This window comes from Centropristis striata, chromosome 13, assembly GCF_030273125.1.
Source record: "Centropristis striata isolate RG_2023a ecotype Rhode Island chromosome 13, C.striata_1.0, whole genome shotgun sequence".
NCBI lineage: Eukaryota > Metazoa > Chordata > Actinopteri > Perciformes > Serranidae > Centropristis > Centropristis striata.
Window position 1 is genome coordinate 37993577 of NC_081529.1, and position 25323 is coordinate 38018899.

The window sequence follows — 25323 nt, forward strand, 5'->3', positions numbered from 1 at the left end:
ATAATAGTAATAATATATATCCTTCTGTTAAAAAAGTCTTTGTCTGTGATAAAAAAAAGTATCTGATTAAATTTTCAAGAAAAATAAACCTAATATGCTTTAGCATGGTTACAAATACAACATCCAGTGTGTTATTAGTTTTTATTTAAGAAAGCAAATGCTTTCACTTCACGCTACACTGATATTATGGTGCAAAACCATGTGAGTTTGTCTGAGTATACTACACTTAAATTGATACAGATTTTTGTTAATAAAGTCTTTATCTGGGTGTCTAAAATACACCCAGATAAAGACTTTATTAATAAAAATCATCATTACATGTAATGTTAACACAGATGGAAGTGCGGCTCATAAAACCAGAAGTTAGACAGTTAACAGTTAACTTCTACATTCAAAAATAAACTGGATAATAAATTTCAGATTTGAAAAAATTGGGACACTGTGTAAAATGAAGATCAGAACAGAGTGCAACAAGTTCAGAAAAACCCACATGGGCATTTCCTAAATTAGCAACCCTACCTACAGGAGATTAAAACATCCACTGGGGTGCCTCAAGGATCAGTGCTAGGCCCCCTTCTCTTCTAAATTTACACCACTGCATTTCATTATCAACAATCATGGCTTCTCATACCATTGTTCTCATACCCAGCTTTACCTGTCATTTCCAACAAACGACCTCAGTGTCACAGCTTATATCGCTGCCTGCCTTGCTGACGTCTCCACATGGATGACAGAACACCACCCTCAGCTCAACCCCTATAAGACATAGCTTCTTGTCATCCCAGCCTGTCCCGCCTTATATCAGCCTATTAATATCCTGCTTGGATCCATGCAACTTGTACCCAGCACGGAATTTGGGTGTCATGATTGATGACCAACTGACATTCAAGGATCATGTATCCTCAATTGCTCGATCGTGTCGATTCGCCCTGGACAACATCAGGAAAATCAGACCCTACCTGACTGATGTGATGGTCCCCTTGCTGATTATTAGGGCCACGGGTCAATCGCACCGAGGACTGGTCCCATACAGCAATATCTGTAGGGACCAGTGCTGCACTACTGTTATACTGTGGATTTCTTCTTCTTCCTCTTCCGGACGCAATTTCATCCCGCTACTAGTCCTACAACTTGAAGAGTTGCAGGACAAATTATATATCAAAACGTGCGGTTTGATCGGGATTGATGTGCTATTACTTTTCTGTACAGAATACGAATTTTTCGCGATGTAAGTTGCAAAAAACTGCCCAAAATTTTGCATTGAAATGAATGGGACAGCCGAAAAAAATGAGCGAAAAAGAACAATAATTTGAGATTTTCAAACGTCTAATTTTCCGGCATAATTTCACCTAGAGACTCCATTTAAACTTTAAACAGTAGACACAAGTCTTGTGTATCGGTGTATTAATCCACGTTTCGATAGGTCATATAGTTTTTTATCAATCCCTGTTCAATGACCATGATCATTTTTGGAGAAATTCTGAGATTATAATGGGTGTGTATTGCACAGAATGTTCGTGCCACAGTGTGTGACATCATCACCAGAGTGTAGAGGGAGAGAAAAAACTGTCAAAAAATACATTTGAAAACTGCGCTCCAGGCCGCAAATTCCACTCTACAGAAATAATTTATACATAGAAATGTAGGAAAATTAGTCTTCTCCCTTACAATCCTCTGGTAAAGCTGTCAGAGTTATAGTTTGGGCGTACGACGCACAGATGTATCATATGTAGCTGTTCAGGAAGAACTCAGGACGCTCAAAGTGAAGTCGGATCAATGATAGGTATTATGGTTTTGCCAAAAATGCTTTCTGTTCGAGGCCAGAAATTCCAGTCTGTCCACCTCTGCTGTCACTGGGCCGGATCAGGTGTCAGTTAATTCTGTTGATTGCAATTGATCTGATTGCCTTTGATCTTTGCTGTGATTACAGTTACAGATACACACACACACATGCACGTAAGCGCGCACACTCCTCACACATGCATACACATGCTTCAAACACACACACACACACACACACACACACACACACACAGGTAACTTTATGTGATTTTAATTACACACACACACACACACACACACATTTTGAGGTTAAAGGGCATAGTTTGAAATCTCTGAAGAATCTCATCATAGTGTACACACACCGGCAGTAGCCCCCGTGGCCCTTTCACAATTTCCCCAGAGGAAATTTTCTAGTTGTCAAATATTGTGTTCAAGATGAACTGAATCCTACATGAATTAACTGTTTAGATGTGAGTTCAGAGAGGAGATCAGACTGGGCTTACATGTTGATAGCTACATAATATTTTGTATATTTCTGTCTTAGAACAATAGTTGAATGTTGTAACAGTGCCTGGAGTATTTTTAGTAGCTAAAGTGGCTTTCTGATGCATATTTCCCTTAAAATTAAAGAGCACAGCCCATCGTGTTTTACTAGATCATCGTGTGACGTTTGATAAAATGTGACAAACCTTCAGGTTGACCAGCTGGTTCAACATTTTATTCGTTGCCTTCTCAAACATGACGTTCCCTGAATGATGTACATGTTTCATAATGGTTCTCCTCATATTGTATGGGTTATTATGAATTCTGCTGCTCCTGCAGTAATACAGAAAATTGTAGTCAACTTTTCTGCACAGTTGTAATAAATGTAAATGTAAAAAAAAGCTCAGGTTTTATGTCATGATTTTCTTACTTTGATAGCATTCTTGCATGGTTTCCTCGACTGTCGTCATCACACTGCTGTAGATTATTTTCTTGCGCTCCCTGGTGATTTTTTTTCAGTTTTGTCTTAATTATTTCTTCCTTAGAAAGAGAAATTAAAGCAGGATGAACACATTTTGAAGTGAAATCAAACCATTACTTTTTTCTGTTAATTTCATTCATTCAAATTCATATTCATTCAAATTATTGTGAAAATGTCTTTCCTTTTCGTCTTTGTCGACTTTTTTCATGCATAAGCCTTTTTGGTTGACATGAATCAGCATATCTTCCCTTCAATCCATATCCGTTTGGAAATCAAAACACGTATAATGAAAAGTGACCTGTTTTTTCAATAATCAACCTTTCATTTTCATTATACATATTCTTTTTTTAAAAAAAACACAGGATATCAAGTATGAGAATAAGGGCCCGAATTTTGATCTTAAAAATGAACATTTTGCAATTTAGTGGTCATGTGGTCAGGATTCGATGACCCCGAGGTTCCCGCTGTAATACTGTGTATTAATTTGAAGATGTATTAAAATATCTGACATATAGCAGTTTAAATATGCATCAAACATGTTTTGATAAACACACAGAAATCTGACCAACAGTCTCAGTCTCTTTACAGGAAACTTCTGCTTGATTAAGATCAGAGCAGCTCTGAGTTAGGAAATCCCACTGCACCATTTGGAACAATAACAGGAAAGCATGAGACACACCAACATTATGTTTATGGTAACAGAAATAGGATTACTGGGGACTCGCTGTTTGAACCAAGGACCTGTTTTTGTACGTCTTGAATATTGTATCTGTTTTGTGATAAAACATCCCACACAGGGCTGTCTTTATAGAAACTTTTGCTGTCTCTTAAGATTTTCTTTCATTAGATCCAGGCAGTTCCATGCAACACGTAACAGCACAGGCACACTTTCTCATTTGATGATATTTCAAACATGGATACATACATGCTTTTTAAAGGCGAAATGAGGGAAAACTTAAGGTTGGTGGATATGTCCATGGGCAAAATATGCCGTATATTACCGCAGTCAAGCCAGCCGCCGCTTGTTTTCTAGACATTACAGTACCAACGTGTGAGAACGGCCTTCAAAAATAAAAGCAGTTTTCCGGTTTAACTGTATCTAATTTTAAAATTGCAATTAAAAGGAAACTATCCATAATCAGAGATTCATTCCACTTCATATATTCTGCCATTTTTAATAAGAGGAAAAACACCAGATTATCTGAGATTTCAAAGTGCTTTTATTTTTGAAATGATACGTCAGAATGTCCTGTAATCAGCTGTAGGACATCCTGAAGCAAAATGATTCCATGTGTGTATGTTTGCTGGTATGGATGTTGACTTTTAAAACCCTTAGGAGAAAGAAAATGCCCAACATCTTTATTGCTAATATTTACTGTATTGATAGAATTATCACAACACTGGCAACATGCAACATCTACACTATTTTATTTTTAATTGCTGTGTCCACGCTGCACTGTATAGCTCCATGGGCCCAATACCTGCACCAATAGGCTGGGCTGGGCGGCAGGACACGGACTAACCACTGCTATCACAGACTCATTCTATGGAACTCATTCTACGTCTATGAAGTCTTCCACTCCCAATTTTTTGTGGATCCTACACTGTAAAAAAAAATTAAATGTTGTTTTTAGGGTAAAAACCAGCAGCTGTGGTTGCCAGAACTTTACCGTAAAAAAAATGGTGCAACTTTCTCTAATAGTACGGTAAATTGAAACTATTGATTTCACATTTAAGATTGCCATTTTATTCCATATTTTATAACTGAAAATTACCAAAAAATACTACTCAATGTGTTAATATTGCAACTTAATGTGTTAACCCTCTGGAGTCCACGAAACCAACTGCACATGACTTCTTCATGACACACACACACACACACACACACATTTTGAGGTTAAAGGTCATAGGTTGCTGTATAAATAAATACTTGTAAAGGAATGCTTGTTGTAGGTGTGCTCCTTGTATATTATATAGTATCATAACATTACTAGTATTAATTGTTATAAATCTCTGAAGAATCTCATCATAGTGTACACACACCGGCAGTAGTGGCCCTTTCACTATTTACCCAGAGGACATTTTACAGTTTTCTCTCTTCTCCTGTCTTTTGGCTTCCCTTGTATTTTTGTCTACACCCTGTAGCTAAAACACTTATTCACTTATTACATACAGGAATCCTCACTTATTTATTACTTATTTATTTATTATTATTACTATTTTTATTTTTTTTACTTTATTTTTTCATTTTATTTTATTTTTTTGATTTTCACATTGTTGGTTTGTCACCCGTGTTGTTCCTATGCCCAAAATGTTCCTATTGGGCCATAAATATAAAATAAGAAAACATCCTTGCTCTTCATTCATCATGATGCACAGTATTTCTATTGTATTGATATGTTTACATTTTCAATTGTGATGCGGATGTGATGTGATACTCCATGCAATTATAACATTGGCTCCTGTTCTAATGTGCCTTACCTCCTAATACAAATATTAAAGAAAATAACAAAAAAAAACATTTGTAAAAGCCAGCGAAGCAGTGTTGGCAACTTAACGAATCTTCAGACCCCCTTAGAGACTATTTTTCAAAAAAGCAACAGGAGACAAATCCAGCGACTTTTTCTGGTGTTATTGGAGACTTTTGGAGACTCGTTCTTACTCTTCTTAACGAGCCACGGGGGCCGGAGGCTCTTCTTAACGAGCCACGGGGGCCGGAGGCTCTTCTTAACGAGCCGCGGGGGCCGGAGGCTCGTTAAGAAGAGTAAGAACAAGTCGAAGCGGCCCAGTCCTCCTGCAGCAGTCTCTCCCAGCTGCAGGGCCGGAGGGGATGTTAACCCGTTAGTGTCCAGTCTGCAAATTGCTAACAGGCTAACAGTTAGCTCTGTAGCAGTACAGTGTGTATGTGCTAACAGGCTAACAGTTAGCTCTGTAGCAGTACAGTGTGTATGTGCTGCTGCTGCAGGAGGTGTTCACTTAGCGATCTCTGTTTGTTTACAACAAGCACCAGGCACTCTGTGCACAGTTAGTGATGCTGGTTAATTCAAGATTTCTATGTTTATGATTTACATTTAGTCATTTAGCAGACGCTTTTATCCAAAGCGACTTACAGGAAGAAAAGGGGAACATCAAAGTATAGTGTAATAAGAGGCGTAAGTGCAGCAATAAGGTCTAGTGAGGATTGTTTAAGGAGTAGAGTTGTGGTGTGGTCTAGGAGAAAAGGTCCTCTCTGGAGTTCTTCAGGAGGTTTAAAGGTAGAGAGGGACGCCCTGCTCTGGTAGGAACTGGTAGTGGTTCCACCAAAGGGGAACAAGAGATGCAAAGATGGATCAGCAGAGAAGCTGTGCACAGTTAGCCATGCTGCATTGTTTATGATCAGCTGCTGACGTTGTGCACAGTTAGCGATGTCGGCCACAGTTTCGAGGTAGGTAGACGGAGAAGATGAGGTGGAAGGAGAGAGAGAAGAGGAAGATGAGGTGGAAGGAGAGAGAGAAGAGGAAGATGAGGTGGAAGGAGAGAGAGAAGAGGAAGATGAGGTGGAAGGAGAGTTTGACCTCAGAGTCTCCAGTCTGCAGTGTGGACTCTCCTTCAGATCACACAGCAGCTTCATGTCTGAATCTGCAGCAGGTCTAGCTCCCACATGTTGGACTGGTTTTCACGTCACTCTGTTGTTTTATTTTTAGACTTGGACTGTGAAGTTGTGAGGGTGTGACGGCGTCCTCAGCTCAGACGCTCACAGACACCAGGACTGATGAGGAAGAAACGAGCAGCTCCTTCTCTCCCACAGTTTCCTCGACTCATGAAGGTGGAAAGTGTCTGTAAGTGGACCTGAAGTGAGTTCAGCAGGTGAGAATCCTACCAGAGGAATCTGTAAATGTTTCATCATCAGGATCACTTTGATCACTTCATGCTGCGTCACTGTTTCACTGCACAGGAGGAATGTTTCTTGATGCTGATTGACTGTTTAAAAAGTATACATATTAATTATTCTGCAGGATTTCTCTCTGAGTTAAAGAACAATGCTTTTAAAATGTAAAAGTAATGTTGTTCATGTTTCTCAGGTAGAATCAACAGTTTGATTGTAATCTGAGTTCACGTCATCAGTGAAAAATGTCTGGAATGTCTGAACCGGTCTGACAGCTTGGATCCACTCAGCTCAGGTGTGTTCATCTTTTATCTGTTTCTCTCTTCAGTTTTTGTGTCTCACCTTTTGTCATGACTTAAAGATTTAAAGACACAGATCTTGTTTTCTCTCTACACACATAAACCCCTAAAATACTTTTTGTTCTTCAGGATGTTACAAAAGTTTGGGGCTTTACATCATAACACTTATTTTAATTATTGAAAACAATACATTTGTGGATACAGTAATACAACTGATACAGTTTTGTCCTGTATTATCTGCAGTTTCCTTTTCAAGGTGGGGGAACAACCTGAAAATAAAAAAATATTTTTATTTTTTTAAAGTAATAGTAAACAACACATTGATTGGACAGGGCGCGTTTTGACAATGTAGAATAAAGTCCTAGTCCAACTTGTCAGAACTGGTCTGACAGCTTGGATCCACTTGGCTCAGGTGTGTTTATATTTCTTAACTGTTAATACTCTGATGTTATGTGTATAAATGAAGTGTTAAGTGGTTAAATGTAGACATCTTCTAACACTGAGACCTGGTTTAACTGAACAGACTTTAGCACAGTCCAGGTCTCAACTGTCCCAGAGGCTTAAAGAACCTGGATGGATGGAGCATTTTGTGCCATTTTTAAGAGGCAAACAAATGAAAAATGATGTTGCATTTGCATTAAAATCAGTCCAAGATGCACAAATGAACAAAATACCTTTGTACCTGTGGTCACACCAACTCACAGTGGCCCTCATTTATCAAACGAGCGTAGAAACCAGCTCAGATCTGATCGTATATTTGGTCTGACGACAGGGTTCATGTGTGATTTATCAAACGATCGTATCTCTCCAATCACAGCGTGAGAATGATCAGCTGTTGATAAATGTGGCGGCTCGAAACAAACCTCATTTAAATACCACGCCCTAATATATATAATATATATATAATATATACCTGATTCAGATGGCTCGCCTCCAGAGTTTACAACACCGAAAGACGCAATACGGCCAAAAAGAGTTTCTTCCTTTTCTTTTTTTTAAGTCAGCTTTATTATCAAAGTGCACCGTTACTAATGACAACAGGAGGAAATAGACATTTTACAGAAATACGCAGCGACGGAGGTTTATGAAATAAAAGTACTTATAGTTACAAACTCAAACAAGTTCACTGAATATTTTACATTCGGAGCACAGACTTAAAGTTTTCTCAGCTTTTTGGTTGAAGGAGGTAAACAATGTTTGAAAGTAAGTTTTAATCCAAAAGAAGAGGAATTTCTCAGAGTCAGAAAGTGAAACACTGACGTCCAACAGCTGCAACAACAAACTGGTTTAGTTTGGCAGCAGAAAAAGAGAAAAGGAAGGAAATCAGTGGTACTGTCAGCAGAGTAGCAGTGGAGCATTCAACTATCTAATTTATACATCATGATATATAAAGCCTAATAGTCTATATAATATCTAATTATTGTTATTATTATTATGATGGAGAGAGATTATTCACTTCTTTACATTTAGTAATAATTCTCTCAACAACATTTAATAACCTCGGCTAATATATTGGTTAAAGAATTTCACAGTCGCAGGGTGTATTTATTTTAAATGATGTTTTAATGATAAATTATGTTTTAATGATAAATTATGTTTTAATGATTAATGATGTTTTAATGATAAATTATGTTTTACTGATACATGATGTTTTAATGATAAATTATGTAGCCTAAACAAGCTTTGGTTTGTCACCATTAAAAACAAAACAGCACAGAGTTTTATCAGCTCCAGGCATCGATACAACAGTCTCAGATCAGTTCTCAGACTCAGACGTGTGGACTTCATGCTGACTCTAACCTGCGTAACGAGCTGAGAGCAGACTGACATCTGATCCTCACGTCCACATTGATAAATGCTGAGCCTTGCATAGAAATGATCGTGCGGCCACTTTACGCTCACTTTCTGTCATATGTTGGTTTGATAAATGAGGGCAGTTGTGTGTCAATAGTCAGACTAGCAAGTGATTCATCTGTCTGAACTGAGCTGGTTGGTTAGCACCATCCAGTGGACAGGTGACAGAGCTACACCCTCTCATCAGGGATTTCTCTGACTGGGTTTCTGTGATAAAGTGTTACACAGGAAAGGGTGGAGGCTCTCTGAAGTAGGGCTGAAACAAATTAACGTTTTTTATTACAAACAAATCTGCCAGTAACTTGAAGCAGAAAAGCTAAACAAAGGGCTGATTGAAATACTTTATACAATGAGAACAAGAATTAGCTAAACACCTAATAAAGGAGTGGAACAAGGAAATAAAAACACTCCTGATGGGCTGACATCTCCCACATGTTGGACTGGTTTTCACGTCACTATGATGTTTTATTTTTAGACTTGGACTGTGAAGTTGTGAGGGTGTGATGGCGTCCTCAGCTCAGACGCTCACAGACACCAGGACTGATGAGGAAGAAACGAGCAGCTCCTCCTCTCCCACAGTTTCCTCCACACATGAAGGTGGAAAGTGTCAGGTAGGAAGTTAAATTACAATGATTTTAAATAGATTTTCATGTATTTCTGCAGTTCTTCTCATGTATATTTATCACCATTTACATTTTAATCTAATCTTTTATCATCAGTGAAGAATGTAGAGAATGTCCAAACCTGTCGGACAGAGAAGTTAAAACATTTTATCTGTTGTAAACAACATCTGACACACACTTCTGTCCATTTCTCTGTCAAAGGGTTGAATTTTATCTAAATCATAATAACAGTATTCTTATTTTAAAAAATAAACAGTTTTATGGAACATTGAGTTTAATCTGAATAATTCAATTTGATGATGGTGTGTTTGTGATGAGATATTTAGATATAACACAGTTTTCACTTTCTTGTCTATAGATGTATTGTTGTTTGGTTATTTGTCATGTTCACACTCATTGTTCTGAGTGAATATGTTGTAAACTTTTACAAGCTGCTGCTCAGAAAGTGGTATCTAATAATTTACATTCTGGTGCAGAGCATTCAGATGGTTCCTATGTTGCTCTAATCATTATAGAAAACCTTTTTCCACATTTTCATACAGAAAAGTTAATTTCTAAAGGAATACATAAACGTTTTTGGGGTTTACTCTGCCTCAACCTAAAGCACCATTTACAGTGGTGTCACTGTTCAAAAGTGTCTGTCACTGAAAAAATTATTAATTATATTAATAAATTATTCATCATACTCAATAATATAATTTGATTTAGTCACCTCAAGTCAAGTCACCTCTGGTGGCACAGCACTCTGTACAACAGAGCAATGACAGCAAATTGAACTGAATCATTCTCATAAAATTATTAAATTGTAAATTATGAACTGTGATTGATAATTAACTCATTATCTATAACAAGAAATACCTTAATAATGTTTCGTAAAGGTCGAAGGAATATGGAGTTCTTTGCATAGAAGAGGTAGGTATCATTCACTCTTATGCAACATTAAATGGACAGCATGTGTATTCCAAAAAGCTTTTACTCACAAGAAAGCAAATTAAAAAAACAACACACAAACTAAAACATCAAAAACATTTTTTCTGGCATTTTATAGCTTTAATGATAGAGAGATATTCAGAGTGAAAGGGGGAGACAGAGGGGAAGACATCTGGGAAAGGGCTCCGAGCCAGATCCAAACCCGGGCTGCCCGCTCACGAGGACTGAGCCTCTATGGTATATGCTCTACCAGGTGTGCCACTGGAGACGCTACAAAACCAACATTTAAGTTATTGTTCTTCACAGGGATCACAACAATAATACCCAATAGCCCTTCTTATACTGTGTTTCCGCAGAAGTTGTGTAATGGGCTCTGCTGTCATTTCTCATTAGATTCATACTTGTACCACAACATCGTAATATGTGGTTCCATTCACATTGTAATCTGGCATCACAGAACAAAGAGTGGTGGAGAGTGACAGAGCAGCAGTGAGAGGCGTGTTTCTGATGATAATGTCCACTTCGTTTCTTATTATCCGGCTGTTGGTTGCACAAATAACGCATGTTGCATATTTTCTCACTTGCTGGCTCTGTTGGTTCACATTGATCGCACTTCGAACAGCCTCACCAAATATAACACCTCTGTTACTACCTCTGAAGGTGGTACAGAGCCGGGATCACTTGGTCCCTCATTACGCCTCTGGGATGTTCAGGTTGAAGGTGAAACGTCACAGAGGAGGAAATGTTGCAGCTTGAAAAAACAGTCTGAAAGGAGCTAATGTAACACAACTCAGATCTTGTGGCTATGTTAATGCCAAGCCCAGTTACATTACTGCCAAGTCCACAAAGGGGGAGGATTTTATCCATCTGCAGAGAAAAGCGAGAGCTGGGACAGTTGGTTCCTTGTTGTCCGTTGCTTGGTTAGCTGCTCAGTGCTAACTCTTTTTGTTGGCTCCTGTTGCCTTCACAGTGAGCTGACACACCTTGTGTTGTGGTCTCTGGGCTAACGTGTTGCTTACTAAAACCTCTGTTAACTAATCAGGAACCTTGAGGCAGGCTTCTGTGTGGCTGCTGGCTGTTGGTCCAAAGGTTCTTCTGAACAGTAAATGTTGAGGCTGAGGTCTTCTCATGTAGGTGAAGCTGTGAGGGCTCCTGGTGGACGGACTCTTTGTTGGAGAACAAAAGAGACTCAGTTGCTATTTTAAGAGGCCAACAAATTAAAAACAATTTTCTATTAAACCCAATCAAAGATGCACAAATGAACAGAAACCATCTGGGGTCCCAACAATGGTCAGTTAGCATCACCCAGTGGACAGATCATGGAACTACACGCTCTGCAGTGATGTCTGTGACTGGGTTTCTGTGATGAAGTGTTACACAGGAAGGGCAGCAACTAATGACAGGTTTCATTACCAATTAATCTGCCAGTATCTTTCAACAGAAAAGCCTCACAAGGGACAGACAGAAATATTAAATGCAACACGTCTACAGCATGTTATTGTTGTTCCTGATAAATTATGTAATAATAACAAAAATGTATAACATGCTTTTCCAGAATATTAAAGTTATGATGAATAAATTGTCAGTAAAAGTCAGTTTGGTTTGTCAGAGTCCAGCTGATATCTTTAAATGTTTTTGTCTATCAGTCCAAAACACAAACATAGTCAGAAATTCAGGAAATATCCATAACTGAGAGGTTTAAAATATCATTCTGTCATATCTGTGTATTCGAAAAAATATCTTAACAATTTAAACAATTAATTATCACAATTATTAGCTGGCCATCATTTTCTGTTGATTAATTAGTCCAGTCATTGTTGCAGCTCTGATCTACCAACAGTAGAAAACTTATGATATTTTGCTTAAAACTAATAAACCTATCTTCGTCATAACTCATTCTGTATTTTTAAAGTGACTATTTCTTTTGGGCATCTTTTGGGTCTTTGCAGGGAGAAAAAATGGAAAAAATGACACCTCAAGAGGTCCTCTTCAGAACTTTAGAAGATTTGGGAGCTGAGGACTTTAAAAAATTCAAGTGGTTCCTTCAGGGGGCGCTAGAAGGCCTCCCAAAAATCCCAAAGAGTCAACTGGAGGATGCAAACCGCATGGAAACCATAGATCAGATGTTTCAGACCTACAGTATAAACACGATTGAAGTGACCAGAACAGTTTTAGTGAAGATAAATCAAAATGAACTAGAGAAGAAATTATCAAACACTTCCTTCGAACCTAAAGGTAAGTCAGAATCATTATTATTCTAAAAATGGATGTAACAAAGATTGAAGTTGTAGATTACAGAGACTTTAACAAACATGAGGTGTGTAGTTAACATCTCACTGATCTACAAATATAGACATGTTTGTTGTGTTGCACTTTGGATTATAAAATGAACCAAAGGCAGACAATCCTGTTTTTGTTTGCTTCTAACTGATTAAAATGTGCACACACTGAAGTCTGTAAGTTTGTTTGGACAATATTACTTCCCTCGACTGGACTCGATCTGGACTGGTCTCTGGTTTCACCTTTTCAGGACCTACTGCAGTTGTCAATCGAGCTGAACAGATTTTACACATAAAGAAATGTGAACACTTGTTAGAAAACAAGTTCATGACTCTCATTCACTGTAACAACCCCTCATTGGTTTCATTGTTCTCTTCATTCAGAGATTCTTGCTGAGTGCCAGAGAAAAATCAAATCCAGATTACAAAAGAAGTTCCAGTCTGTGTTTGAGGGGATCACTAAAAAAGGAAACCAGATCCTTCTGAATCAGATCTACACAGAGATCTACATCTTAAAGGAAGAAACTGCAGAGGTCAACATGGAGCATGAAGTCAGACAGATTGAAAGAGCATCCAGGAAACCAGACAGACCAGAAACAACAATCAGACAAGAATACATCTTTAAAGCCCCACCTGGAAGAGATGAACCAATCAGAACAGTGCTGACAAAGGGAGTGGCTGGCATTGGGAAAACAGTCTTAACACAGAAGTTCACTCTGGACTGGGCTGAAGACAAAACCAACCAGGACATCCACTTCACATTTCCATTCACTTTCAGAGAGCTGAATGTGCTGAAAGAGAAAAAGTTCAGCTTGGTGGAACTTGTTCATCACTTCTTTTCTGAAACCAAAGCAGCAGGAATCTGCAGGTTTGAAGAGTTCCACATTGTGTTGATCTTTGACGGTCTGGATGAGTGTCGACTTGCTCTGGACTTCGACAACACTGATGTCCTGACTGATGTCACAGAGTCCACCTCAGTGGATGTGCTGCTGACAAACCTCATCAGGGGGAAACTGCTTCCCTCTGCTCGCCTCTGGATAACCACACGACCTGCAGCAGCCAATCAGATCCCTGCTGATCCCTGTGTTGTCATGGAGACAGAGGTCAGAGGGTTCACTGACCCTCAGAAGGAGGAGTACTTCAGGAAGAGATTCAGAGATGAGGAGCAGGCCGGCAGAATCATCTCCCACATCAAGACATCACGAAGCCTCCACATCATGTGCCACATCCCAGTCTTCTGCTGGATCTCTGCTGGAGTTCTGGAGGAGCTGATGAAAACCAGAGAGGGAGGAGAGCTGCCCAAGACCCTGACTGAGATGTACATCCACTTCCTGGTGGTTCAGTCCAAACGGACAAACGTCAAGTATCATGGTAAACCTGAGAGAGATCCACACTGGAGTCCAGAGAGCAGGAAGATGATTGAATCTCTGGGAAAACTGGCTTTTGATCAGCTGCAGAAAGGAAACCTGATCTTCTATGACTCAGACCTGAAAGAGTGTGGCATCGACATCACAGCAGCCTCAGTGTACTCAGGAGTGTTCACACAGGTCTTTAGAGAGGAGAGAGGACTGTACGAGGACAGGGTGTTCTGCTTCGTCCATCTGAGTGTTCAGGAGTTTCTCGCTGCTCTTCATGTCCATCTGACCTTCATAAACTCTGGAGTCAATCTGATGGCAGAAGCAAGATGGTGGTCCAAAGTCTTCAGAGACAAACCTAAACTAAAACATGTCTACAAGAGTGCTGTGGACAAGGCCTTACAGAGTCCAACTGGACAGCTGGACTTGTTCCTCCGCTTCCTCCTGGGTCTTTCTCTGGAGACCAATCAGAACCTCCTACGAGGTCTGCTGACACAGACAGGAAGCAGCTCAGAGAACAATCAGAAAACAGTCCAGTACATCAAGAAGAAGATCAGGAAGAATCTGTCTGCAGAGAGAAGCATCAACCTGTTCCACTGTCTGAATGAACTGAATGATCGTTCTCTAGTCGAAGAGATCCAACAGTCCCTGAGATCAGGAAGTCTCTCTTCAGATAAACTGTCTCCTGCTCAGTGGTCAGCTCTGGTCTTCATCTTACTGTCATCAGAAACAGATCTGGACGTGTTTGACCTGAAGAAATACTCTGCTTCAGAGGAGGCTCTTCTGAGGCTGCTGCCAGTGGTCAAAGCCTCCAACAAAGCTCTGTGAGTGGATAAATGAACAACATGAAACATGTTTTCTGAAATTCAAGACAATAAAATAATTATCCGATGTTCATCTCTTTTCCTCTCCAGGTTAACTGGCTGTAAGCTCTCCGAGAGAAGCTGTGAAGCCCTGTTCTCAGTCCTCAGCTCCCAGTCCTCTAGTCTGAGAGACCTGGACCTGAGTAACAACAACCTGAAGGATTCAGGAGTGAAGCTTCTGTCTGCTGGACTGAAGAGTCCACTATGTGAACTGAAAACCCTCAGGTCAGTATTCATTACCATTCACAGTTGATATTTTAAATCCTTTAAGTTCAATTTAAATGTATCTCCATGTTAGTGAAGATGGGCAACTTCTGTAGTGTTTTCCTGCGGAGATAGTGTTCTTAAACCCTGTATTTTTGTGATCTCCTTAATTCCAGTCTGTCAGGCTGTCTGATCTCAGAGGAAGGCTGTTCTTCTCTGGCCTCAGCTCTGAGGTCCAACCCCTCCCATCTGAGAGACCTGGACCTGAGTAACAATGACCTGAAGGATTCAGGAGTGAACCTTCTGTCTGCTGGACTGAAGAGTCCACTATGTGAACTAAAAACCCTCAGGTCAGTATTCATTACCATTCACAGTTGATATTTTAAATCCTTTAAGTTCAATTTAAACGTATCTCCACGTTAGTGAAGATGGGCAACTTCTGTAGTGTTTTCCTGCTGAGATAGTGTTCTTAAACCCTGTATTTATGTTATCTCCTTTATTCCAGTCTGTCAGGCTGTCTGATCTCAGAGGAAGGCTGTTCTTCTCTGGCCTCAGCTCTGAGGTCCAGCTCCTCCCATCTGACAGAGCTGGACCTGAGCTACAATCATCCAGGAGACTCAGGAGTGAAGCTGCTGAAGGATCCAAGCTGCAGACTGGACACTCTTAGGTATGGACAGACAGACAGACAGACAGACACTCTAAGGTATGGACAGACAGGCAGTCCCATTCATTTCAGTGCAAAATGTTGTTGTCCTAGTACTTCTTACTCTGTTCAATGACAACAAAGTTGAATCTCATCTTATCAGGCTGTCTCAGATATGGACACAGTACAGTAAGGACAAACAAAACAATTGGCAGAAAGTAAAATGTCATAAAAAAGTTTTACAGTAAACTTCTTCATTTCAATACTAAATTTAGAAAACCTTTAAAAATCTAAATCAAAAGTAAAAACAGTTAGCAGTAAACATAAGAACATCATTATGATTTTAATGAAATATAAGAAAGCTGTTCTATTGTATAGATATTGTTTGGTCCAAGGGTATTCCTTCACTGTTTAGGTTCCAGGTACAGCTACCACTGTAGTCCAGCTTTATTTCTCATATGCATCATAACAGAGAAGCAGTCTCATTAATTCATGAACCCTCTGTTCATGTGTGAATGCAGGACAGACAGTTTATTGTTTATTGGATCCCCATTAGTTGTCACCATGGTGACAAGTGTTCTTCCTGGGGTCCCTAAAAAGCAAGACAAATAAATGTGACATTCACATGCATCATGCATACACAGTACAAGTATATACATACATAGTACAAGCACCTGCACATACATACTCACACATATACACAGACACATTCAGAGATCAATTCATTAAGAGCTGTCTCTGTACAAGTTTAAACAAATAAATACAAAATAAGGCACTCTGCAGCTTTACAGATATCAGTCAACTGAATTTAACCTAATTTCTTTTCTCAAAACAGCTTTTTTCAATTCCCTTCTAAATCCTGATTTCTTACACTTAAGAATGAAGCAGTACGGAAGTCCATTCCAGTATACAATAGCTCTCAAGGTCAAGGTCACATTTATTTCTAGAGCACCTTATATACAACCAAGGTTGACCAAAGTGCTTTACATAAATGAATAACAACAAAAAATCCAATCCAATACAAGATACATAGTTGAATAACAATAAACTCACAAATAAAAATAAAAGACAATTTAGTCTAATAATATATTACATGAGATGTGCAATACAACACACAGAAACAACTTTCTTCTCACGCAGGTTGGAAAGCCTGGGAGAAAAAATTAGTCTTAAGAGAAGATTTAAAATTGTCCAAAGTCTTTGACGACCGGATATGCAGCGGTAAACTGTTCCACAGCTTCGGGGCAGCCACTGCAAAAGAGCGATCGCCTTTTGTTCTTAGCCTGCATTTAGGCTCATCCAGGTAGGACTCATTAGACCTCAGAGCTCTAGTCAGTCTGTGAACCTGTATGAGTTCGGTCAAATATGCTGGAGCCAATCCATTTAAAATTGTAAAAACAAACATCAGGATCTTAAAATCTATTCTGAAACGGACAGGAAGCCAGTGTAGAGAGGCCAGAACTGGGGTTATGTGTTCACGTTTCTGTGTGCCTGTTAAAAGACGCACTGCAGCATTCTGTACAAGTTGCAGGCGTCCGATGAGCGCTGGTCTAGACCTACATACAGCGAGTTACAAAAATCCAGCTTTGTAGAGATAAAAGCATGAATAACCTTCTCCAGGTCACTAGGAGAGAGGTACGGTTTTACCCTGGCCAAAAGTCGCAGCTGGAAAAAGGCACTTTTGACCACATAGCCGATTTGCTTGTCAAGTTTAAAATCACTGTCGAAAGTGACACCAAGGCTCCTAATGACAGAGCAGTTTTTTTAACCCAGGGAGGAGGGCAGAGCATCAGCACAGTCGCTGTAATGTTTATGACGCCTAAACACAATGACCTCTGTCTTGCTGTCATTCAGATTTAGGAAGCTGAGGCTCATCCAAGTCTTGATGTCAGTTATACAGGCAAGTAAAGATTGTACAGAGTCTTTACAATTCATTTGTATGGGGAGATAAATCTGAACATCATCAGCGTAACAATGAAAAGACACATTATGTTTGCGGAGAATGGAACCAAGCGGCAACATGTACAGTGTGAACAGTAAAGGGCCTAGAATGGACCCTTGAGGCACCCCACAAGTAAGAGGGGTCACACTAGAAGAAAAATCTCCCAAATGCACTGAGAAGCTCCTGTCAGTAAGGTAGGACTGGAGCAGCATGAGGGCAGCACCCTTGATACCAACATGATGCTCCAGGCGTGAGAGCAGGGTCCTGTGATCTACCGTGTCGAATGCAGCTCTGTACAATACAGTTCTTTTCAGTGCATTTGTCCTAGGTCTAGGTAGTCTAAAACGACAGCTTAAGGCCTGTCTGGTATCATAATCATTTGTGATCTTGGTAGGTACTAATAGAGAAAACAGGCTGCTGGGTTTACGCAAAGTACAAATATTATTCAAATACAAAATAGAACTGAAAGCCAATCAATCCTCTACTTTCATCCAGGAGAGTTTATCATGCATAGCATTTACATTATTCCTAATAGAACAGTGAAGTGCCAGTCGTGCGGCTCTATTCTGAGCGAGCTGGAGTTTAGCAAGTTCTTCTTTTGAGGTGCCAGACCATTTGGCAGACTAATGATTGAATAACAAGCTTGTCAGTTAAAAAACATGCATATTTTCTAATGTTTGAAATACTTTTACTCATTTTACTAACTATATTCTTTATATGTATAGACCAGGGGTCTCAAACTCAATTTACCCGGGGGCCGCTGGAGGTAGAGTCTGGGTGAGGCGGGGCCGCATCAGGTTTTCCACAAGAAAAGCTCTTACAAAAACATTCCAATGTTATCAAATGTCTTTATTTTTATTTTTTAACACAAAATAGGATGAAAAAATTTAACAAATTCATAAGAAGAAAATAAATAAATCAGTAATAAATAAATAAAATGGAAATAACTAATAATAATAATAATAGTAATAATAATAATAAAAACTAAATAAATAACGTTTCAAATTGTATTCTTTGTGCACTGTAACTATCTCTGTGCAAATAAGACATGTTGGGATGCCCCTGTGCTCAACAAAGAAATATTGCTCTTCCCACTTTTTCTGAAATTGTCTGTGCTCATCACCAACCTTTCTCTTTGAAAAAGACATGTTTGGGGCTGTGTAACATATAAGTCCACACGGTGTCACTGTTGCGTTGAAGTTTCAGTGTTTTGCTGATGCGTCTTTTCCGCTTCTTTTTCTCTCCCGCTGAGCAGCAATTTCCGCGGTCCGGGGTAATGGCGCGAATTCGCAATAAGCCCAGTCGATGTCCCGCCCCCGAGAGCAATATACCCCACCGTGATTGGTCGGTTCGTTCAGCTCCGCACACATCAATGAAAAGTGCGATTCGTATCAAACTCGCGGGCCGCACGAACATTAAACTTTCATATTGAGGTGGGGGCCGCAAACTATCGTCCCGCGAGCTTGAGACCCCTGGTATAGACCAAGTTAATGTTTCATCTATAGTAATGCCCAGCAATTTGGCTTCTCTAACTTGCTCAATAGCTGCACCATGTAATGAGAGGACCAACTTCTGCTCAGACCGAAGTGAGTAGTTAGACCCAAGTACCATACATTTTGTTTTAGAAATATTCAACTTTAACTTGTTTGCTGTAACCCAATCAGATATCAGTGTTAGCTCATATTGAAGTGTCCTATTAACTTGTCCAGTACTGCTAGCAGATGTAAAGATGGTTGTATCATCCGCGTACATTACTGTACCTGCATTTCTCAATACATATGGCATATCATTTACAAAAATAGAATAGAGGAGAGGTCCGAGGCAGCTCCCCTGGGGAATACTACACTGAAGCGTCTCTATATCTGAAAAAGCACCATTAAACTTAACACACTGTCTCCTGTCAGTCATATAACTTATCATACAATTAATCACAGAGTTTTTAAAACCATAGGCTGAAAGCTTCAAGAGTAACAGTTCATGGTCAATCAGATCAAAAGCTGCACTGAAGTCCAAAAATACAACACCTACAACTGACTTCCTGTCTATCTGTGTAAACAGGTCATCAATAAGACATGTAAGAGCAGTGCTGCTGGAGTAGCCTTCCTTATATGCATGCTGGAAATCAGAGTTCATATTATTTACTTCAAAGTCGTGCTGAATTTGCTTAAACATGATTCCCTCTAACAGTTTGCTTAGTACAGGTAACACACTGCAGTTTTTTGGCAGAGGAGTGACTTTTGCAATCTTCCATAGATTTGGATAAATAGATTTTTTAAAACATAAATTGAAAATATGACATAGAGGTTTTGCTATTACTTTTGCTGCAAGCTTTAGAAGTTTGCCATCTAAATTATCCAACCCACAAGGTTTGTCACACTTAATTGTAAGAAGAAGTTTTTCGACATATATCTCTCTAACAGTTTTAAATTCAAAGCAACAATCTTTATTAACCATAATGTGATTTATTATATTAGCTATAGATTGCCTGTAACATCCCGGCAACAGCTGATCCCTAATAGAATTAACTTTTTGTAAAAAATATTTGTTGAAATAGTTAGCTATATCATAGGGTCTGGTAATTAATATCCCATTATGTTCTATAAAAGAAGGCGTTTTACCATTTTTACGTATGTATATACATTTTACACATTTCACACAATGGGCCCTCTCAATGGCCATAGCACTGGCATCTAGGTTCAGCTTCTCAGAGATAAGTTTCTGGACATGCTTCTCTGTGTCCTACCATTTCTCACAGAAAGATTCTTTCAAACCATCAAAAATTAGATTGTTCCTTCTGGATTGGTTCTCAAGGTAGTCGGCTTTAGACTCAAGTGTGACAAGACAGTCACAAATCTTGCAAAAGCCATTCTCCAGAGTGTTGTGATCCATTGAGAGCTTGGGCACCTTGATTTTAACTTCATCAACGTCCTTCTGAGTGTAGTGGATGCTGTCCTTAAGCTCCTGGATATTCCTATTCATAGCATCCAGTCTCTCATTAGTGGAGTCCATAATCATTTTAACAAACTTGTTGAAAGTGTCAGCTTGTCTATCAAGAATGTCCACAAAATGGGATTTCTGTTGTTCTAGTGACTGGGAAATTAGCTTTTTGACAGCATCCATATTGATAATTTCAGACTCACTCTGGTTAGTTGGATGGCAGAATGAACTATCTCTTCCAGTCGCCTCGCAGTTACCTTTATCCTTCCTGCCCCCCCCACCGCGAAGCATCCTTCAATATCACAGGTTAGCACACTAGCTCAGTGGTGGTAGTCTGAGCCAGGGCCTGCGCCTGGCCTAGGCCTGGTGGATAGGCTGCAGATGAAGCTCAGGTTCATTACATTACATTACATGTCATTTAGCAGACGCTTTTGTCCAAAGCGACTTACAATAAGTGCATTCAACCTGATGGTACTAGACATAGACCACAGGAATCAAGTAAGTACATAACTTTAAGAGCTAACTGTCATTGCTACAGGAGTGCTATATGTTAAAGAAGAAAAGAATAGAAAAGAAGAAGAAGAAGAGCAAAAAACCATAAATATAGCAGAAAACCACAGCAAAACAGAAAGCAAATCTAAAGAAAGTACTTTACCATAAACCAGAAGCCAGTTAGTCCTATAGATTGAAAGCACTAGGTTCAGAGCCGGCCCAAGCCTCCATGGGGCCCTAAGTAGAATTCGATTTTGGGGCCCTCTATTTCTGCCAATAATATTGGTTGTTGATCATTAACACACCTACTATAAACTCATTGCGGCTCTGGCAGTGTTGTTTACATTATCCTTTTTCCAGCCTGATATGTCTTTACACATTTATGGGGGTGGCCCAGTTAATAACATAAATAATACCAATGCAATAATGATACAAATAATACCAATGAATGATTGATGTCCAGGGTGTCACATATGGTTTTTAATCTCAAAATGTAGCATATTCAACTAGCAGAGCGAGCTAGGGTTGATTTACACATTGTTCCAAATGGTAAAACATTATATAAAAAAACTATATTATAAATAATTTAGTAAAAGTGTCATATGGTTTATTATTTTTGGCTTCAAAAAACTGCAACAGCATTGTGTGAAAATAAATTGTAGTGCAAGAACAATAATAAAGTGCAACAACAAATAAAATCACTTAGAAATATCTACAGTATATATATATATATATCATATAACACCTTTACTTCATGAATAAATCAACCACCTCCGCTTGACTTTTTTCTCCATTGACTCACTGTCTATAGGTATAGTGGCATGCCTTTTGGGGAATTAAATAGTTCTGGTTAATAGGCAGAGGCCCTCTGATCACCTGCTCAGTCCTGTTTAAATCAGAGAGGAAAGACACTCAGCTGGTCAACGTGAGCTGATGATGATGATGATGATGATGACGATGATGATGATGATGATGACGATGATGATGATCCATGGTACCAAGGGGACGTTGTGGTGCTGAGGAAGTGACCAAAGAAAGACAATGAGAAACAATGTGGACATTAATTACAGTTTTGGACATAATTATTAATCTCAGAAAGTTCTGCAGTAAAAGCAGTTATAAAGGGTGTTTACTGTTAACTGACCAGGTAAATCAGCTGTGGTTGCAGACACAGAGGGGACAGTGGACACAGAGGATGGGGGACAGACTGAGCTCTGTAGATGATGGAGATGGACCTAAGATGAAATACACACATATTAATGAGATATTTGACAAGATTAATTTCCCTCTAGGTGCAATTCTGATACTTATAAATCAAATGTATAGTGTACGGTGACAGTCTTTCCCTCACCTGATGCTTTCCCACAGTGGAGCCTGAGGATGTGGACTGGCACTGGGCTGATCCTCCAAAGGACTTTAACAGATCCTGGGGAAGTTTCACAAATCTTATGAGTTGATGTGATAAAGAATATGTTTATTTTACTCACAAAAATAAACTTGCTCTGTAGCAAACAATTTTTGCAAACAACAAATGTCAAACTATAACTAGTAGCCTGATGCAAAAACATATTTCTAGCACCGCACTTGCTAGCAAACGAGGTGACATTTTAATTAATGATGGCTATCAAACATTAGCAAAAACTTTATTTTGAAGCAGAAATATATAGGAGCAACCCCGAGAATCAACGCAAAGTTAAGCTCAGTAGTAATCAAGTCAAATACAAACATGTTAGCATGACTAGTATGTATTTAACCGGCCAGTTAAAAGACACATTTCTCTCGTTTTTAACAAGGTAATTTGCTATTAACGGCCACACAAATCTCTTTGATAGACAATCCATTACCAAGCCATGAAAACATACCTTTATCTGGCGCTTTTTCTCCTCCTCCTCTTTCTTCCTCTTTCTTTTCTCTGCCACTGTAGGATATGTCCTTTTTGCGTCAATATTTTGCCTCCAACTACCTGCTTTGGATGAGCATTGCGCACTGCAGGCAGGAGGCCCGTTACCGGAGCAGCGGAGCTTTTAAATTATAAAGAGAGGCAGGAAGAATCACTAGTCCTACAGTAGCAGCACTCTGTTGACATAACATTTTATTTTTGTACAATAATATATATTTGATGTATTTATCAAATATAAATCATCACTCAAGAGGAATTAAAAAAAATATATATATATATATATATATATATATATAATTTTTTTTTTTTAATTCCTCTTGGGGGGCCCCTAGCGGCCACGGGGCCCTAAGCAGTCGCTTAGTTCGCTTATGCCTTGGGCCGGCTCTGCTCAGGTTGTAGGCTGCAGCAGGAGAATCAGGCTATTAACTTCACAATTCCACTTCACAGTCACACTTTCACTGTTTTTGTGTTGCAAAAACACTAAACAACTACAGGTGAAACTTTGGTAGAGTAGAAAAAGAGGATTGTGCAGATTTCTGTCAGGTTATTTTCCTCAGGTTCAGCAGCAGCAATATTACTGCTGTGGGTATTGGTCCCTGCGGTCGGGTTGGCCTCTGTGCTTATCCTAGAGGCCTCTGTTGATTTTAAGGGACAAGCTTTCACATTGTGTTTTATTATGAGGGAGGACAGTTCAGTGGTGACTGAGCTCTTAATATTTATACATCACATTATCTTTTTGAAGAGTTTCAGTCTGTTTCTCTGTCACACTGACAAACTGAGGAGCTCTGCTTCATGTTGAACAGCAGTTAGGACTCATGTTGGATAGAAAATCATTGTGACTGTGTTTCTTCCTCCAGGGTGGACCATGGTGGAGAGCACAGGTTAACACCTGGTGTGAGGAAGTGTAAGTGTGGATTACATTTGACTAATGAAGACAAACAGCTTTAAATACAAAGTTAATAGTTGTGATATTTATCAACATGTGTCATCATTAAACTTGATAGAAATGAACAACATGAGGACACAAAGAAAGAATAAACCCTTCAGATGTGTCTGATGATAAACTGCTGCTGTGTTGTGTCTTTTTCTCTCCATCAGATTTCTGTCAACTCACACTGGACACAAACACAGTAAACAGAAAACTCAAACTGTCTGAGAACAACAGGAAGGTGACATTTGTTATAGAGGATCAGTCATATCCTGATCATCCAGAGAGATTTGACCTCTGGCCTCAGCTGCTGTGTAGAGATGGTCTGACTGGTCGCTGTTACTGGGAGGTCGAGTGGAGAGGATGGGTTCATGTAGCAGTGAGTTACAGAGGAATCAGCAGGAGAGGAGACAGTGAAGACTGTTGGTTTGGATACAATGATCAGTCCTGGAGTCTGAGGTGCTCTGATGTTGGTTACTCTGTCAGGCACAATAACAGAGAAACATTCCTCTACTCCTCCTCCTCCTCCTCCTCCTTGTTCTCCTCCTCCTCCCCCCGGTCTGGTAGAATAGGAGTGTATGTGGACTGTCCTGCTGGCTCTCTGTCCTTCTACAGAGTCTCCTCTGACTCACTGATCCACCTCCACACCTTCAACACCACATTCACTGAACCTCTTTATCCTGGGTTTATGTTCAGGTTCTATGGTTTCTCAGTGTCTCTGTGTGATCTGTAGGACGGAGACGACTTCCTGTCCTGTGGTCTGAATGTTGGATAAAGCTTCACTTTGTTTAACATTTGATTCTCTGATTGTTTCTTTAATGTCACAAATGTTTTCTTCTTATAAACGGTGAAATGATCTCAGGGCTGAACTCTGATTTTCTCTTGAATCCAGTTTTTTTTGGAGCAGCGTCTTGTAGCTGCTAATGTCTGTCGTGATTGATCTCAATAAAGGTTTAAAGACTCACGAGAACAGCAGCTTCTAACAAATGTAAATCTGATTCTGTTTTAAAGAGGAATAAAGACATTACCTTCACAATCCAGAGTCATTTTCTTATTTGAAAACCAGATGTCGTCTTATATTTATCTTCAGGATTTCCTGATTTATGAAATGATAAAAGTCAAAAACTTTAAATCAGATTTGTCAACAAAATAAAATAATAACATTTGATTTCTCCAATATTCAGATTTATCTCCTGGAAATATAAGCACAATATTTATTTGAATATATTTAAGTTCACACTTAATTTGCATATTAAAACATCACATTTCAGAAAACTTTAAAGAAAAAAATAATTGTTTGTAAGTCAGTAATCAGCTGGATGGAGACAGCAGCAGCCAAAACCAATAATAATAACAACAGTAATAAAAAATAAATAAATAAATGTTTGCGCGATTAAATTTACCAAAAAAATATTTTTTTTAATGTTCGCATTAATTTATTGATGATGCAACATACAGTTAAT

At 39.2% G+C, this 25323-nt stretch overlaps 1 pseudogene; it reads left to right on the plus strand.

Annotated features, from left to right (window-relative positions):
• Window positions 1-10830: 10830 nt before the first annotated feature.
• On the plus strand, window positions 10831-24835 carry LOC131982586 (NACHT, LRR and PYD domains-containing protein 12-like; annotated as a pseudogene).
• Window positions 24836-25323: the final 488 nt, after the last annotated feature.